Source organism: Leiobunum rupestre, chromosome 7 (genome assembly GCF_980474605.1).
Source record: "Leiobunum rupestre chromosome 7, qqLeiRupe1.1.hap1, whole genome shotgun sequence".
Lineage (NCBI taxonomy): Eukaryota > Metazoa > Arthropoda > Arachnida > Opiliones > Sclerosomatidae > Leiobunum > Leiobunum rupestre.
Genome location: NC_143390.1, coordinates 10,479,943 through 10,498,292, shown reverse-complemented (window position 1 = coordinate 10,498,292; position 18,350 = coordinate 10,479,943).

The following is an 18,350-nucleotide window of genomic DNA, read 5'->3' as shown; positions in this document are numbered from 1 at the left end:
ATCGTCTGTGGAAATACTGGTATTAGGAAATTGAGCTGGTGGAAAAATTTTGTACATTAACTGTTGAAAAACCTCTGAAGCTGGTTTTATACCATAAGGCATGCGTAGATAACGATAAGTTCCAAAAGGCGTAATAAACGTGCATAAATACGAACTTTGTTCAGTCAATTCTACCTGCCAGAAGGCATTCTTGGCATCAAGGACAGTAAACACAGTATGGCCATGGAGTTTTGCAAAGATTTCTTGTGGAGTTGGCATATGGACATGCTGTTTAGCAATTGCTGGATTCAATGTTCGAGGATCAAGGCAAATTCGTACTGAACCATCGGGTTTCCGTTGAACGACCATTGGATGGACCCAGACCGTAGGTTCCTCCACTGGAACTATAATTCCTTCTTTAAGCAATCGTTGGAGTTCAGCAAAGACTGGCTGCTGTAATGCTTGAGGTAATTTATGAGCAGCTGACACTGTTGGTATAGCGTTAGGTTGAAGCTGAATGTTATATTTAAATGGTAATTTACCAACTCTATCGAAAACATCTGAAAACCTGTTGAGTATGATTGTTGATGTACTGGACGTTGTCAAGGTTTGAAGATGAGAAGGAGTAACTGTTGAGGGCTGATGACGAGTAATAAGTCCGAGGATAACCATCGCCTGTGCTCCCAGAATCGGTGTGGTTTGTTGTTGCGTGATATAAAAAGTGAGAGTTGTCTTTTTAGCAAATGAGGCACAAGGCAGGTGTACCATACCAGAGATCTCAACCTGATGATCAGTGTAGGCTGCAATTACGCGATCAGGTATGCTGAGTGAAGGCTTGATTGGAAGTAGAAGGAAAGTGAGGGCGAGGCTCCGATCCCAGGTTCAGGTTTAGGTTCGGGATCGAGATCCGGGATTTAAGGGATGAAATGGGGGTAAAATCGTCAAAAAGTCAATGTATTTAGGGTATTTCTCGCGACGATTCGTTTTCCCGTATATCAACATATTGTGGCCAGGCCAACTTGTTCATTTATCTACGCTTATCGCGAAAGACACTTGAACGTATATCTTATCAAGTTTTATCGTACGGAATAAGTTGAAATGATGTAAAAATTGATAACCTAGGCGACGCGTGCGCAGATTACCCCGGGGGACGCGGTTAATTTGAATTGAAGTGTTTTGACGCCATTGAATATTCGTTGTTAAAGTAGAATGGAAATATTTTTAAACTTCATTTTAATATCATTGTAGTACGCTTGACACTTGAACCAATCTCACGAGTATTTCTTAAAACGAATATCTCGTTCGCGTTTTATCGTACGAAATAAGTGGAAATTATGTAAGTTGTATGATTGATAACCTAGGCAGGAAGATAGCGCGCGCGTGCGCGGATTACCTGGGAGGCGCGGATTGCCCGGGCGCGCGGTTAATTTAAATTTAAAACATGGATTCCCTCTCCGAAATAATTCATGTACCCAAAATTGGACCGCAAGTTTTTTTCTTTTTAGGGGAATCTCTATGGGAGTTTAACATTATAATAAAGCTAATAGGTCCAGTTTGGGGTACTTTTGGTCCGAAATGGGGTACATAGGGCCGAAAATGGTGACTTTGGTCGTTTTTAGGGTACTTTTGGTCTAATTTGGTCCATTTTTGGGTACATTAGAAAAGCAGTTGGAAAAACGAAGAGCCTTTTTTTTTCTTCCACCCATCTCCAAACCCCAAAATTTATTGCTTTAATTTATTTATCGCTTCCGTAGGTATAAAATAAGATAAAAACCACTTACCTATATTTTAATTACGGTAAATTAAAAATACTTAATTAGTGTACTAAGTTACGTTTAAAAGAACCTTTTGTAACAATTCCAATATGTAAATATAGGTAAGAGACAAGGCTACCATCTATAGAAGCGTTTTACAGTTCATTTAAAAATCTATTTTTTTTTAAAATCATCATCTCGTTCGTAATTGCCTTTCTATCTCTTCAATTTTAAAAGTATCCTAATTAATTCTATATTTTTAACATTAACAAGTCTCCAAATTATACCAACTTTTAACCAATTTTCCCCAATTATACTAATTTTTAACAGAATTTCCTAAATTATTATAATTTTACCATAAGCCAACTTAATTTCAAAACTATTGTCTATTTATGAAAATTGAGTTTTGTACGTATTTTGAATCGTTTAATTTTTATCCCTAAAATGGGTGATTTGTAGGAAATTTATATTATTTTTATTGGCTTTACGATATTTCAAGTTAATTTATAAAATTTATAAATGAGTTTAATTAAATTAATAATTAAGTTTCGTTCGTATATTGAATCGGTATTTATTTATAATAATTTTTTCACCTAGATTAATTTTTTATCCCCCACACTCTCGATTTTTCTCCCTACTATACGTGTCCATTTATAATATCAAAATTGAACCGTCATGAATAATCCATATAAACGTAAAAGACGCGGGCGTCTTGAAGTCCAAGTTTCGTTTCCACTGAAATAGAAACAACAAGAGGAAAGGGTCTTTCTGGTGACCTAACATTTAACATTGCTGGACGTTTTATATTTATTGTGTTCTGTTACTTATAGTCATATGGATTTCCATTCATTCGAGGAAGTTAGTGAAATAGTGGAAGAGTATAATAGGACGTGGTTAGATATGCAAGAAATAAAAGAACATTTGGACGAAATGGAAAAGCATTTAAAAAAGTAGGAATTGAAGTTAGAAGAAGCTTGTCAAAGGGAAAAATCAAAAAAATTACTTACTTCAACCTTTCTCCCAGTTATTAGTTGCGTTTTAAACTTGGTTTACGTTTTAGTTTTACTTTGCTATTCTAGAAAATTCCAAAATTCCTTTAGAGTTTATCAGTAAAACCACTTACTTTAAGTATTTTTTTAATTAGTTCGAAGAAAATAGTAATTTAGCTTGTAAATGAAATCCTTTTATAGTACTTTGAAGGGCTCTTAATACGTTTTGAACTTCCAAAATAAATTAATGTACTAAGTTACGTTTAAAAGAACCTTTTGTAACAATTCTAATATATATATATATATATATATATATATATATATAAAAACCGTGATAAATAGTAAAACCCACTTATTTTTCAATTAATACATTTCAGATACACAAATTAATTAAATAAAAGTATTTAAATCATACAAACTAACTTCTAAAATATGAATTTAGTTCGTAAACAAAATTCTTTTAAATTACTTTGAAGGACTCTTTATACGTTTTGAACTTGAATAATATTAAAAACAATAATCTAAGATACCCTTTAAAGTTAAATTCCTTTAGTTTATCAGTGTAACCACTTACTTTAAGTATTTTTTTAATCCGTTCGGTCTAATAGTAGATTACGCACCTATAATCCATGATGTTTTCATTTACCTTTTATAGTACTCTGAAGGGCTCTTAAAACGTTTTGAACTTCCAAAATAAATTAATGTACTAAGTTACGTTTAAAAGAACCTTTTGTAACAATTCCAATATATATATATATATATATATATATATATATATATATAAACCGTGATAAATAGTAAAACCCACTTATTTTTCAATAAATACATTTCAGATACACAAATTAATTAAATAAATACTTAATTAGTGTACTAAGTTACGTTTAAAAGAACCTTTTGTAACAATTCCAATATGTAAATATAGGTATAAGGATTGAAAAAATACTTAAAGTGGTTTTACTGATAAACTCTAAAGGAATTTAACTTTAAAGGGTATCTTAGATTATTGTTTTTAATTTTATTCAAGTTGAAAACGTATTAAGAGTCCTTCAAAGTACTATAAAAGGATTTTATTTACGAACTTAATTCATATTTTCTTCAAACTTTCAATTCGCTTTTATTACTATTTAAATACGGTAAAATATAATTCTTATACACAAATATAGTCAGAAAGATACTATAAAACACTAAAATTAAAATTAAATTAAATTTGTGTGGATAAGATTTGTAAATATCATTTTGAAACTAATAACTTTCACGCTTTATTTAAGTCAAGCCAATAAAAACAATTACCTATATTTTAAATACGGTAAAATATAAATACATTTCCGATATGTAAATAGGTAGAATAACACTATGAAAAGTTCCTTTTTCTTCTTTTAATACGACAACACACAACTCTGATACGTAAATATATAAAGAAAATATAAAAAAAAATTTACTCTACGTTCGATACGTTAAAATACATTTCCGAAACACAAATATAGATAAAGAAATACTATAAAATGTAAAAAGGTAGAAATATACTACACATTAACCATTATGAATTTAAGCTTACAACATCCTTCACGTATAGAGCATAACATATATGTTCAGAGTTAACTTGTTTCCTCGTTATCTTTATCGCATGTGTTTTAAATAGCGTATGGAATAAGTTAAGAATGTACTGAAATGGTGTATGTTTAAACCTCGTAGAATAAAGAGTAAAACATATGTTCAGAGTCGGCTTGATTACTAAAGCGAATAACACAGAGACGTTTCCGGTGTAGTCACGTAGGAAGAAAAATACTACAACACTCTCTATACTCTACATTCAACACGTTAAAATATACTTCCGAAATGCCAATATAGGTAGTAAAATACTACAAAATCTCTATACTTTACCTTCAATACGTTAAATTACATTCCAATATGTAAATATAGGAGGAAAAATACTACAAAAGCCTCTTTTCTTGGCGTTCAATATGTTAAAAAAGATTTCTGAAATGCAAATGTAGGTAGTAAATACTACAAAATCTCTATACTCTATCTTCAATACGTTAAATTACATTCTAATATGTAAATATAGGTAGTAAATACTACAAAAGCCTCTTTTCTTGGCGCTCAATATGTTAAAATAGATTTCTGAAATGCAAATATAGGTAGTAAATACTACAAAAGCCTCTTTTCTTGGCGTTCAATATGTTAAAATAGATTTCTGAAATGCAAATATAGGTAGTAATTACTACAAAAGCCTCTTACTCTACGTTCAATACGTTAAATTAATGATATGCCTCCGATCGAATCGTTCATTTTTTCCTATTTAAATATACGCATTTAAATTAGAATTGCTTCTAGTGTTCGGCAGTCGATTAATTTTTATCCACAAATTTTCCTATTTATTTAAAAAACGTTGGTAAAAAGAATATCATTTTAACTTATTTAATTGTGTTTTTTACCCAACCAAGCATTTATTTGAATAAAAGTGGTATTTATTTAAATAACCAATAGTTAAATAAAAATTGTTAAATGTTTAAATAATCGAAAGTGAACAAGCCTATTTTTTAAATAAAACAAACAGACTTTAGAGTTGATAAGATTTGAAAATATCATTTGAAACTAATAATTTTCACGCTTTATTTAAGTCAAGCAATTACATTTTTAAAAATGAAAGAAGTTAAACAATATAAAAATTTATAAATATTTTTATGTAATAAAGAAATTAAGAAATGTTTTAATTAAAATATCTTTCATTTTCGATTATTTAAACATTAACAATTTTTATTTAACTATTGGTTATTTAAATAAATACCACTTTTATTCAAATAAATGCTTGGTTGGGTAAAAAACACAATTAAATAAGTTAAAATGATATTCTTTTTACCAACGTTTTTTAAATAAATCGGAAAATTTGTGGATAAAAATTAATCGACTGCCGAACACTAGAAGCAATACTAATTTAAATGCGTATATTTAAATAGGAAAAAATGAACGATTCGATCGGAGGCATATCATTAATTTAACGTATTGAACGTAGAGTAAGAGGCTTTTGTAGTAATTACTACCTATATTTGCATTTCAGAAATCTATTTTAACATATTGAACGCCAAGAAAAGAGGCTTTTGTAGTATGTACTACCTATATTTGCATTTCAGAAATCTATTTTAACATATTGAGCGCCAAGAAAAGAGGCTTTTGTAGTATTTACTACCTATATTTACATATTAGAATGTAATTTAACGTATTGAAGGTAGAGTATAGAGATTTTGTAGTATTTTACTACCTATATTGGCATTTCGGAAGTATATTTTAACGTGTTGAATGTAGAGTATAGAGAGTGTTGTAGTATTTTTCTTCCTACGTGACTACACCGGAAACGTCTCTGTGTTATTCGCTTTAGTAATCAAGCCGACTCTGAACATATGTTTTACTCTTTATTCTACGAGGTTTAAACATACACCATTTCAGTACATTCTTAACTTATTCCATACGCTATTTAAAACACATGCGATAAAGATAACGAGGAAACAAGTTAACTCTGAACATATATGTTATGCTCTGTACGTGAAGGATGTTGTAAGCTTAAATTCATAATGGTTAATGTGTAGTATTTTTCTACCTTTTTACATTTTATAGTATTTCTTTATCTATATTTGTGTATCGGAAATGTATTTTAACGTATCGAACGTAGAGTAAATTTTTTTTATATTTTCTTTATATATTTACGTATCAGAGTTGTGTGTTGTCGTATTAAAAGAAGAAAAAGGAACTTTTCATAGTGTTATTCTACCTATTTACATATCGGAAATGTATTTATATTTTACCGTATTTAAATAGTAATAAAAGCGAATTGAAAGTTTGAAGAAAATATGAATTAAGTTCGTAAATAAAATCCTTTTATAGTACTTTGAAGGACTCTTAATACGTTTTCAACTTGAATAAAATTAAAAACAATAATCTAAGATACCCTTTAAAGTTAAATTCCTTTAGAGTTTATCAGTAAAACAACTTTAAGTAGTAATTACTACCTATATTTGCATTTCAGAAATCTATTTTAACATATTGAACGCCAAGAAAAGAGGCTTTTGTAGTATTTACTACCTATATTTACATATTAGAATGTAATTTAACGTATTGAAGGTAGAGTATAGGGATTTTGTAGTATTTACTACCTACATTTGCATTTCAGAAATCTTTTTTAACATATTGAACGCCAAGAAAAGAGGCTTTTGTAGTATTTTTCCTCCTATATTTACATATTGGAATGTAATTTAACGTATTGAAGGTAAAGTATAGAGATTTTGTAGTATTTTACTACCTATATTGGCATTTCGGAAGTATATTTTAACGTGTTGAATGTAGAGTATAGAGAGTGTTGTAGTATTTTTCTTCCTACGTGACTACACCGGAAACGTCTCTGTGTTATTCGCTTTAGTAATCAAGCCGACTCTGAACATATGTTTTACTCTTTATTCTACGAGGTTTAAACATACACCATTTCAGTACATTCTTAACTTATTCCATACGCTATTTAAAACACATGCGATAAAGATAACGAGGAAACAAGTTAACTCTGAACATATATGTTATGCTCTATACGTGAAGGATGTTGTAAGCTTAAATTCATAATGGTTAATGTGTAGTATTTTTCTACCTTTTTACATTTTATAGTATTTCTTTATCTATATTTGTGTATCGGAAATGTATTTTAATGTATCGAACGTAGAGTAAATTTTTTTTTATATTTTCTTTATATATTTACGTATCAGAGTTGTGTGTTGTCGTATTAAAAGAAGAAAAAGGAACTTTTCATAGTGTTATTCTACCTATTTACATATCGGAAATGTATTTATATTTTACCGTATTTAAAATATAGGTAATTGTTTTTATTGGCTTGACTTAAATAAAGAGTGAAAGTTATTAGTTTCAAAATGATATTTACAAATCTTATCCACACAAATTTAATTTAATTTTAATTTTAGTGTTTTATAGTATCTTTCTGACTATATTTGTGTATAAGAATTATATTTTACCGTATTTAAATAGTAATAAAAGCGAATTGAAAGTTTGAAGAAAATATGAATTAAGTTCGTAAATAAAATCCTTTTATAGTACTTTGAAGGACTCTTAATACGTTTTCAACTTGAATAAAATTAAAAACAATAATCTAAGATACCCTTTAAAGTTAAATTCCTTTAGAGTTTATCAGTAAAACCACTTTAAGTATTTTTTCAATCCTTATACCTATATTTACATATTGGAATTGTTACAAAAGGTTCTTTTAAACGTAACTTAGTACACTAATTAAGTATTTATTTAATTAATTTGTGTATCTGAAATGTATTTATTGAAAAATAAGTGGGTTTTACTATTTATCACGGTTTTTTATATATATATATATATATATATATATATATATATATATATATATATATATATATTGGAATTGTTACAAAAGGTTCTTTTAAACGTAACTTAGTACATTAATTTATTTTGGAAGTTCAAAACGTATTAAGAGCCCTTCAGAGTACTATAAAAGGTAAATGAAAACATCATGGATTATAGGTGCGTAATCTACTATTAGACCGAACGGATTAAAAAAATACTTAAAGTAAGTGGTTACACTGATAAACTAAAGGAATTTAACTTTAAAGGGTATCTTAGATTATTGTTTTTAATATTATTCAAGTTCAAAACGTATAAAGAGTCCTTCAAAGTAATTTAAAAGAATTTTGTTTACGAACTAAATTCATATTTTAGAAGTTAGTTTGTATGATTTAAATACTTTTATTTAATTAATTTGTGTATCTGAAATGTATTAATTGAAAAATAAGTGGGTTTTACTATTTATCACGGTTTTTATATATATATATATATATATATTGGAATTGTTACAAAAGGTTCTTTTAAACGTAACTTAGTACATTAATTTATTTTGGAAGTTCAAAACGTATTAAGAGCCCTTCAAAGTACTATAAAAGGATTTCATTTACAAACTAAATTAATATTTTCTTCAAACTTTCAATTCGTTATAATTTGAATTTAAATGAAAACATTATGGATTATAGGTGCGTAATCTACTATTAGACCGAACTAATTAAAAAAATACTTAAAGTAAGTGGTTTTACTGATAAACTCTAAAGGAATTTTGGAATTTTCTAGAATAGCAAAGTAAAACTAAAACGTAAACCAAGTTTAAAACGAAACTAATAACTGGGAGAAAGGTTGAAGTAAGTAATTTTTTTGATTTTTCGTTAAGAATTATCACCGAGTATTTCTTCTTACATTTTATTTTATTTCATATTTTATTTTATTTCATATTTTATTTTATATTTTATTTAACAGTTCTTAAGCCAATCAATGACATACAATATTATCCCTTTACTTCTCTGCTCCCTTCCAACTATCTTGCAATATTTTCAATCCAATTGTATTTGTTTTGATATCTTTAACTTTATTTCTCAGTACAATTTCCCTTTGACAAGCTTCTTCTAACTTCAATTCCCACTTTTTTAAATGCTTTTCCATTTCGTCCAAATGTTCTTTTATTTCTTGCATATCTAACCACGTCCTATTATACTCTTCCACTATTTCACTAACTTCCTCGAATGAATGGAAATCCATATGACTATAAGTAACAGAACACAATAAATATAAAACGTCCAGCAATGTTAAATGTTAGGTCACCAGAAAGACCCTTTCTTCTTGTTGTTTCTATTTCAGTGGAAACGAAACTTGGACTTCAAGACGCCCGCGTCTTTTACGTTTATATGGATTATTCATGACGGTTCAATTTTGATATTATAAATGGACACGTATAGTAGGGAGCTAGATCGAGAGTGTGGGGGATAAAAAATTAATCTAGGTGAAAATATTATTATAAATAAATACCGATTCAATATACGAACGAAACTTAATTATTAATTTAATTAAACTCATTTATAAATTTTATAAATTAACTTGAAATATCGTAAAGCCAATAAAAATAATATAAATTTCCTACAAATCACCCATTTTAGGGATAAAAATGAAACGATTCAAAATACGTACAAAACTCAATTTTCATAAATAGACAATAGTTTTGAAATTAAGTTGGCTTATGGTAAAATTAGAATAATTGGGGAAAATTGGTTAAAAGTTGGTATAATTTGGAGACTTGTTAATGTTAAAAATATAGAATTAATTAGGATACTTTTAAAATTGAAGAGATAGAAAGGCAATTACGAACGAGATGATTTTAAAAAAAAATAGATTTTTAAATGAACTGTAAAACGCTTCTATAGATGGTAGCCTTGTCTCTTACCTATATTTACATATTGGAATTGTTACAAAAGGTTCTTTTAAACGTAACTTAGTACACTATTTAAGTATTTTTAATTTACCGTAATTAAAATATAGGTAAGTGGTTTTTATCTTATTTTATACCTACGGAAGCGATAAATAAATTAAAGCAATAAATTTTTGGGGTTTGGAGATGGGTGGAAGAAAAAAAAGGCTCTTCGTTTTTCCAACTGCTTTTCTGATGTACCCAAAAATGGACCAAATTAGACCAAAAGTACCCTAAAAACGACCAAAGTCACCATTTTCGGCCCTATGTACCCCATTTCGGACCAAAAGTACCCCAAACTGGACCTATTAGCTTTATTGTAATGTTAAACTCCCATAGAGATTCCCCTAAAAAGAAAAAAACTTGCGGTCCAATTTTGGGTACATGAATTATTTCGGAGAGGGAATCCATGTTTTAAATTCAAATTAACCGCGCGCCCGGGCAATCCGCGCCTCCCAGGTAATCCGCGCACGCGCGCGCTATCTTCCTGCCTAGGTTATCAATCATACCACTTACATAATTTCCACTTATTTCGTACGATAAAACGCGAACGAGATATTCGTTTTAAGAAATACTCGTGAGATTGTAGTACGCTTGGCACTTGAACCAATGATATTAAAATGAAGTTTAAAAATATTTCCATTCTACTTTAACAACGAATATTCAATGGCGTCAAAACACTTCAATTCAAATTAACCGCGTCCCCCGGGGTAATCTGCGCACGCGTCGCCTAGGTTATCAATTTTTACATCATTTCAACTTATTCCGTACGATAAAACTTGATAAGATATACGTTCAAGTGTCTTTCGCGATAAGCGTAGATAAATGAACAAGTTGGCCTGGCCACAATATGTTGATATACGGGAAAACGAATCGTCGCGAGAAATACCCTAAATACATTGACTTTTTGACGATTTTACCCCCATTTCATCCCTTAAATCCCGGATCTCGATCCCGAACCTAAACCTGAACCTGGGATCGGAGCCTCGCCCTCACTTTCCTTCTACTATTGGAAGTTGATTGTAGAGACAGTGTGGAAGAATGTTTACTTGGGAACCAGTATCTAATTTAACGATATTGTTAGTAACATATATTGGCTCATACCACGCATCCAAGGTATCCACGCCTTGTGCCTTTAACTCGCATGTTGTTTTGTTGAGTATCGTAATGGAGTGTAACATTAGAGGAGCTTCTTCCGGAGAAATATCAGGATATGACTGCTGCAAAAAGAACTCATCTTGATTTTGTGGAGCCTTAGATTGTTGGAAAAGCATGTAGTAGGGTTGGTTGTCATATGGTTGAAACTCATGGGCATAATCATGTGAAGGCACAGTAAAGGTGTCTTCACAAAAAAGATCTGGTTGAAGATAAGTGAGCTCGTGTGTGTAGACTGCTGAAGGTGAGCGGCAATGAGAGGCCCAGTGACCCGGTCTTTGGCAATTGTAGCATCGAGAGTTAGCAGCCGGACATCGATTAGGATCAGTATGAAGTAAGCCACAGTTTGAGCAAGGGATTGAAACCAACCTTGGGCGTGGAGGTCGGTAACTGTTGAGACGTTGACGTTGTGGTGGTACATGAAAGCGATTTACAGCGGGAGAATAATAGGGAACGTTGGGTGCTCGTAACCTTGAGGATAAGTGCATTTGTTGTTGATAAAAATACTGTGGATACGGTGCACGGAACGGCTGCCAAAATTGTGGACGGAGCGGTGGCCGTGAATGGGAACCAGTTCGTAAGTTGTGCTGATAAATGGCGTCCACGTCGGCAGTTGCGGTTGGAGTCACTTGGCGAACTTGATTGGCTTGACTGACCGATGTTTCATCAGCCTGACATATAGAAGTAGCTTGTTGAAGAGTTAGATTCTGGTGAGAAAAGAGTCGGCGGCGTAAATCAGCTTTAAATACCCCAGCCAGAATTTGGTAACGTATAAGAGAATCTGTTAAAACATCAAATTCACAATTACGGGCCTTAGATCGTAAGTCATTTAAAAAGTCATCAAAAGGTTGTTGAGATTTTTGTACTGTGTTAAAAAAAGCATATCTATGTGAGTCAGCATTATTATACGGTGCATAATAAGCATCAAAGGCTTGAAATATTTGGTCTAGACTCAAATGCGTTTGGTTTAATTCCAATGGGATGTCAAAGTTATCATAGATATTACGCCCTACTGGGCCTAAGGTATATAGGAAACTGGCTACTTGCGTGACTCGAGGTTCATCAATTAGTTTAAAAGCTGTTGCAAAAATCTTGAAAGTCGCTTGATATTGTGCCCATGAAGCTGCCGGATTTGTACTTCCTGGTTCAAAATGGTCCGGTGCGCGATAACTTGACGCCATAATTGGTGGCGGGCTTAAAATACGTTAAAGGCAATTTATAATTGATAATTCAAACTAATAAAATTCAGAATATTAAAATCATCCCAACTTCTTGACACCATATTATAAGTTCAAAGTAGACGAAGCGTAATCATAGTTAAAAGAGCTTTTTTATTGTGTCTCTCTGTCTAATGGCTAGGTTTATACAGGGGGTAGAAACGTACGCGAAATGCGTTGTCTCATGCGATTCCCTAGTGGGAGAGGTGGGGGTGGAAGTTTAGTCTGAAAAGTTTCAGCGGGTTCGTCTGCTTCGGTATCTGGACCTCGTTCGGGCCTCGGGCTAAAAAGGGATCATGCTTATTGTCAAAAGAAACAACCCAAATCTAAAAAGCCGAATGGTTAGTATTACAATTTTAATTATCATCGATATAGCCATAAATTGTTTGTTTTAAATATAATTTCAGGGGTAGACTTTAAAAAACGCTTCAAAATTAATATCTTTCCCAATGAAGAGATTGAATCTCCTGATTTACCTTTTGTACAAATAAGTTTTAAATGCTTAATTTCAAATGTTTTTCTATATTTTTATTATTTTTAAACAGCTTTGCTTAGAAAAAAATTAAGGCTAGAGGTCGGCGGAACGAATAAATTAACCGGCAAAATTATGATTAACCATAAAAAGTTTGGTTAACTGTTTTTTATGAACATTTTATTTTTTTTCGTATATTTTTTGGATAATTTGCGGTTATGATTTTATGAATAAAAATAAATAATTGGATAATTTCTAATTCAAACGCCGATCTCTAATTAAGGCAAATCCAATAAAAATGATGACAAATGAAGCATTCCATTACTTGTCCATATTTACAATTGAAGACACCAACGTATTAATAAACTTCGCTACAATTTCAATTTAATTATTATTTATGATTGAAGATGATTTGTGATAGTTCTTACAACTCTCGAATTGGCAAGATTTTTAGTAGAAATTATGTTTAATTCAGAGAAAACGGCATGGTATTAGAAGATAAAACATATTTTATACAAGACGTTTCGAGCCGAGGCTCTTCTTCAGTCGTTCGTTAGTTTTAATTAAAACTAACGAACGACTGAAGAAGAGCCTCGGCTCGAAACGTCTTGTATAAAATATGTTTTATCTTCTAATACCATGCCGTTTTCTCTGAATTAAACATAATTTCTACTAATATTCACCATGGTAAATAATAAGTTTAATATATGGCAAGATTTTCCCATATTTAGTTTACACCTTGGGAAAATAAAATAAACCTTAGTTTAATATTATATCTGGTTAATGTAACTTTAAACAAATACCTTTGAAATCCAATCAGTAAAATAAAGAAAATTTACGCTTCAAATCAAACTTGGTCGAACCCTCGGGCCTCGTCCTCCAGTCCCGATTTTTTTTGTTTTGACTGCCAGCCGCGAGCACCGACCGCGGATACGAGATTTAAAACTGAACCGAACTGAATTTTCAGACTTTTTACCCCCACGCTATTACATTGCCCTCCGCAACTAGGGAATCACATGGTTAGACTGGAGCCCGTAGGAATCTCGCCTCATTTCCAATCTAGTCTAGATTATCTTTGTTTATATACAGCATTTATCCCGGGCAAGAAAGGTCAAAAGATAAGGCGCCATCTATTACTACAAAGGCGCCATCTATTATTACAGAAGTCATTTCCGAAGCCCAAAAATTTTACCTCTCAAATAAGACGTCATGCGGTTGGACCCAAGTGCCAGACTTTCTGCCCCTATTTACTTTTGGTTTTATTTGAGTGTCTATTTATGTTACAGAAAATGTTCTCATTTTTTTTTCAATATTAAGCGGTAGAGGTGGGCTTTTCCTTCCCCCCAACCCCTTACTCGGCCTTGGCAGAGGCGGGCAGAGTCAACCGTAAATTTCGCACATTACTGACCATAGATATAAGAAATGTATATAAAGGTCTAGATAAATTTCGGGGCGTCTAAGCCTAACATAAAATACGGAATTGACAACTAGCAGACACCGAGGAAGGCACGTGACCAAGAGCGCGAGCTGTCTTAGCATTTTAGTACTAAGTGCTTGACCTTTCCACAGGCCGTAGTCTTTAGACACCATCTGTTGGTGACTTTTAGTATAATTTTAAAGCAGGAAACAATGGCTCTCGCGACGATAGCACGAGCGCCTTATAAGGATAGCCTGCAGAAATTACGTGTTTCTGCTAGCTGTCACCTCCGTATTCACTCCTTTTGAAATATTTTATCTAGACCTTTATATACGTTTCCTATATCTATGTTACTGACTTTACACACATTTTGCCACCGAACTTTGGAGCCCCTTTAACTGCCAGAATATCGATTAACCATAAAAATTGCGGTTAACTGTTTATTAACAGATATTATCCACCGATAGAAAGGGATTTAACATGCAAAAAATAATTTTATTTTTTAGATAATCGTCGGTTGTGGATAAAAAAGATAAAGTGATTAATTCTTATCCCCAAGCTGACCTCTATAATAAGGGAAGAGCTTGGGACTGAGAGCCTTAAAGCAGCTCTAGCAGTAAGTCAAAGAGCAATAAAATTAAATTTGAAAACTTTAGACAAAATTAAATTGAAAAATTGTAGACCTAGATGTTTCCTCAGTTTGTATTTGAAATGGGACTGGGCACGAAGGGAGAATATCTATTCCGGAAGAGTATTCCTGATTGGAATAACTCGATGGAAGAAAGAGTGACCCAATGACTGTGTCCTTTTTAAATTGATTAAAATTAATTTTTTGGAGGGGCCGCGAATACCCTTGTCACTAGGAGCAAACTGAAAAAGCTCTCTAGATTTTGAGAGCGAGGTAAATTACGTAGATTAATTTAAAGGGGCTCCAAAGTTCGGTGGCAAAAAAAAAGAAGACTCGAGGCGGGCAGAGTCAACCATAAATTTCGCACTTTACTGAATTTACACATATTTTGCCACCGAACATTGGAGCCCCTTTAATACGAGAAGCCCAAGCTTGATGTTAAGGTGCGATGGTGTAGTCCGGTAGTTGCTTCTTAAGCAATAGAAAGCCCTGGGTCTTTTAAAGTTTTTGAACTTACGATAGTGAGATTTTACTTTGGCAATCGAGATAAGAACTTTAACTAGCTTAACTTGATCTTTTTTACAAACTTCAGCTTATACCAAAAGTAAATATGGGGAGAAAGTCTATCAATGCCTTCAGATTTTACCTTCCACCATGCTGGACACCCTTTTTGAAGAGCTAGTGATCACGTGATATTTCTAACCAATAAGGATAGCACATTACGCGCGAAGTAGTGCATTTGTGGTATTCCGGTCCGCGCTCAAGATGAAAATTTTGAATTTTATTCCCTGGCAACCATGTCACCGCCTCGCGATTTCAAATAGTCTCTCTGACCAATGCTGACCATTATTTCCTTCGAAAACGGTTGATTTTCATTAATAATTACTATATCAATTGTAAAATAAACAAAAAAAGCTCGTAGCTATAGCTATTATTTCAGTTAAACTTGTCAATTGTTAGGCCTTAACATCGTAGATTTACCAATTAGTCCCGATCTCTGCTCTTAGATGGCGCCACGCTCTCCACGATTTAAGCGAGTGTTATTCTAGTTACGGTTTATTTCTTTTCAAAAGTCACGTTATTATTTTTAAAATGTCGCATTTTAGTTTCTATGATATATTTACTTTATTTAGGAACTAAATTAATCAAATTATCGAAAGCAAAAGTTTAATATTCACGTATTTTATAGAGAATTATTTTTCATCGTGGCGGAGTACAACCGATACCTTTGTGTCCCTGTAAAGAGGCGAGGGGGAAGTCATTTCCGAAGCCCAAAAATTTTACCCCTCAAATAAGACGTCGTGCGGTTGGACCCAAGTGCCAGACTTTCTCCCCCTATTTATTTTTGCTTATACTAAACATGGCACGTTATCGATAACTGCCCAAGGACAGCGTAGTGACAGCAAGGATTTTATATTTTAGAAATCCTTGGTGACAGGGCCATTTTATCCAATGGGCACTGTGCCCAGGGCCTACGAAGGTCTTAAAATGTCATTAAAATATAGTTCCATCTACATTTATATATTTAAACTAAATGCTTGGTATTCGTCTGTGCGAGGCAGAAATATCAAGAAGGTATTTCGGATCCTGTACTTTTTGCTGTAGTTTCGCATTTTCCAAATCTTTCATTGACGCAACTTGTCGAGGTTCCATTGTTGTTTCCATTAGCTCTTTTTGTATATTTACAACTGTATTTTACGTTAATGGTTTCAATTTGTGGTCTAACAAGTCTACGAATTTCTCCAATGTCGGTGCAGAAACTGTCAATTATGTTCTTCAGAGCATTATTTCGGGGTGATTTTATGTGAAATTTCGAATAAAGGCAGTGCATGATATATAAACTTTCCCTAAAGATTAATCAAAATATATCCGATACGTAATTTTTCACCCAAAAATTAATTATTTTTATTTCCTAAAAAATTAATCAATTTTCACGTTACGTGACCTTATTATCAGAAAATATAAGAGAAGGGTCCACCAAGTTCCCGTTCTGAAAGAGTTGGATTTAATAGGAGCACCATCGATACAGTAACTCTAAGTAAAACTGGTGTTTGGTCAACGTTTATTGACAGTCCATGGTTAACGGCTAATGAGTAGCCGCATCTAGGTCATCTTGGAGGTCCGGACAGTTCGAACAGGTTCTGATAGTTGATTTTATGTCTTTTGGTCTTAACCGCCTATGTTTTGAGTAATAGGCGAAAAGCAATACTAGACTACGACGGACTGAATCTGGAACAGCATTCATAAAAATGTTGAAAAAAAAAGGTCCCAAGACAAAGTTCTGAAGAACCCCCTTTTCCATAAACTCCATTCAGACGCCTGGCCCCGAAAAACAATACGCTGCTGACAACCACTCAAGTAATTTTGAAGCCATATTGTAAAGTATCTCCAACAATGCGCGTGAAGTGAAGGGCCTCCAGTACGCAAGAATGAGAGATTAAGGCTAAGACTATAGAAAAACCTCAAAAATGTAACATCCATCATTAAGCCACCTGCACCAAGTATTAGTAAATTCATGAAGATTATAGTCAGGCAGACTGATTGAAGAAGTTAAGAAGCGCTAAGTTTAGGTACTTGCATAAGCCTCTAGGCTAATAGGACGATCAACACTTGAGTAAGAACTAGAGCCAATTATTTAATATCCGAGAAGTAGGAAGTTCACAATTAGCCAAAGATCAAGTGATAATTAACTATAGTGAGAAGGTTAATGATGGATGAAGATAACCCGGATCTGGAAATTTATTGACATATAGCTTAGATAGTAATCGAGAGATATCGTCAGGTTCACAGGTGAAGCGAGAAAAGCGCCTGTCAGACCCCGCAATACCAAAGACATAAAATGTATTCAGAACCTATGAAATTTAATAGGAGGAAGTCAGAATACATAAGCCTATGGCAGTTATCGCTCGGAGAAAAATTCTTGAAAGGCACCCTATGAAACATCACATAAAATAGAAATTTACCATAAATTGTTTCATGACAAAAAAAATGTCGTCAAATAGCTTTGAGCCTCTTTTATTTGAGTGACGCACGGTTCATGTTGCACCCTCTACTATCACGCTCGGGGTTCATTATGTTTTTTAGCGTTATTGATAATGAAGTTTTGAAAATGAGTTAAAGGGGCTCCAAAGTTCGGTGGCAAACACTATGGTGGCAAAAATAAAGAAAATTGAGCATGCTTTTCATTCCCCCCAATCCCTCACTCGGCCTTGGCAGAGGCGGGCAGAGTCAACCGTAAATTTCGCATTTTACTGAATGTACACACATTTTGCCACCGAATATTGGAGCAAAGATAATTTAAACTCGTGCGAGTTTAAATTATCTTTGATTGGAGCCCCTTTAAGTGGGAAGACGAAAAACTGTGCTGTTTGGTACATTTTGTGTCGAAGTATGCCACTAGTGCATCCCGAAATTAAACAACATAGATATTGGTCGT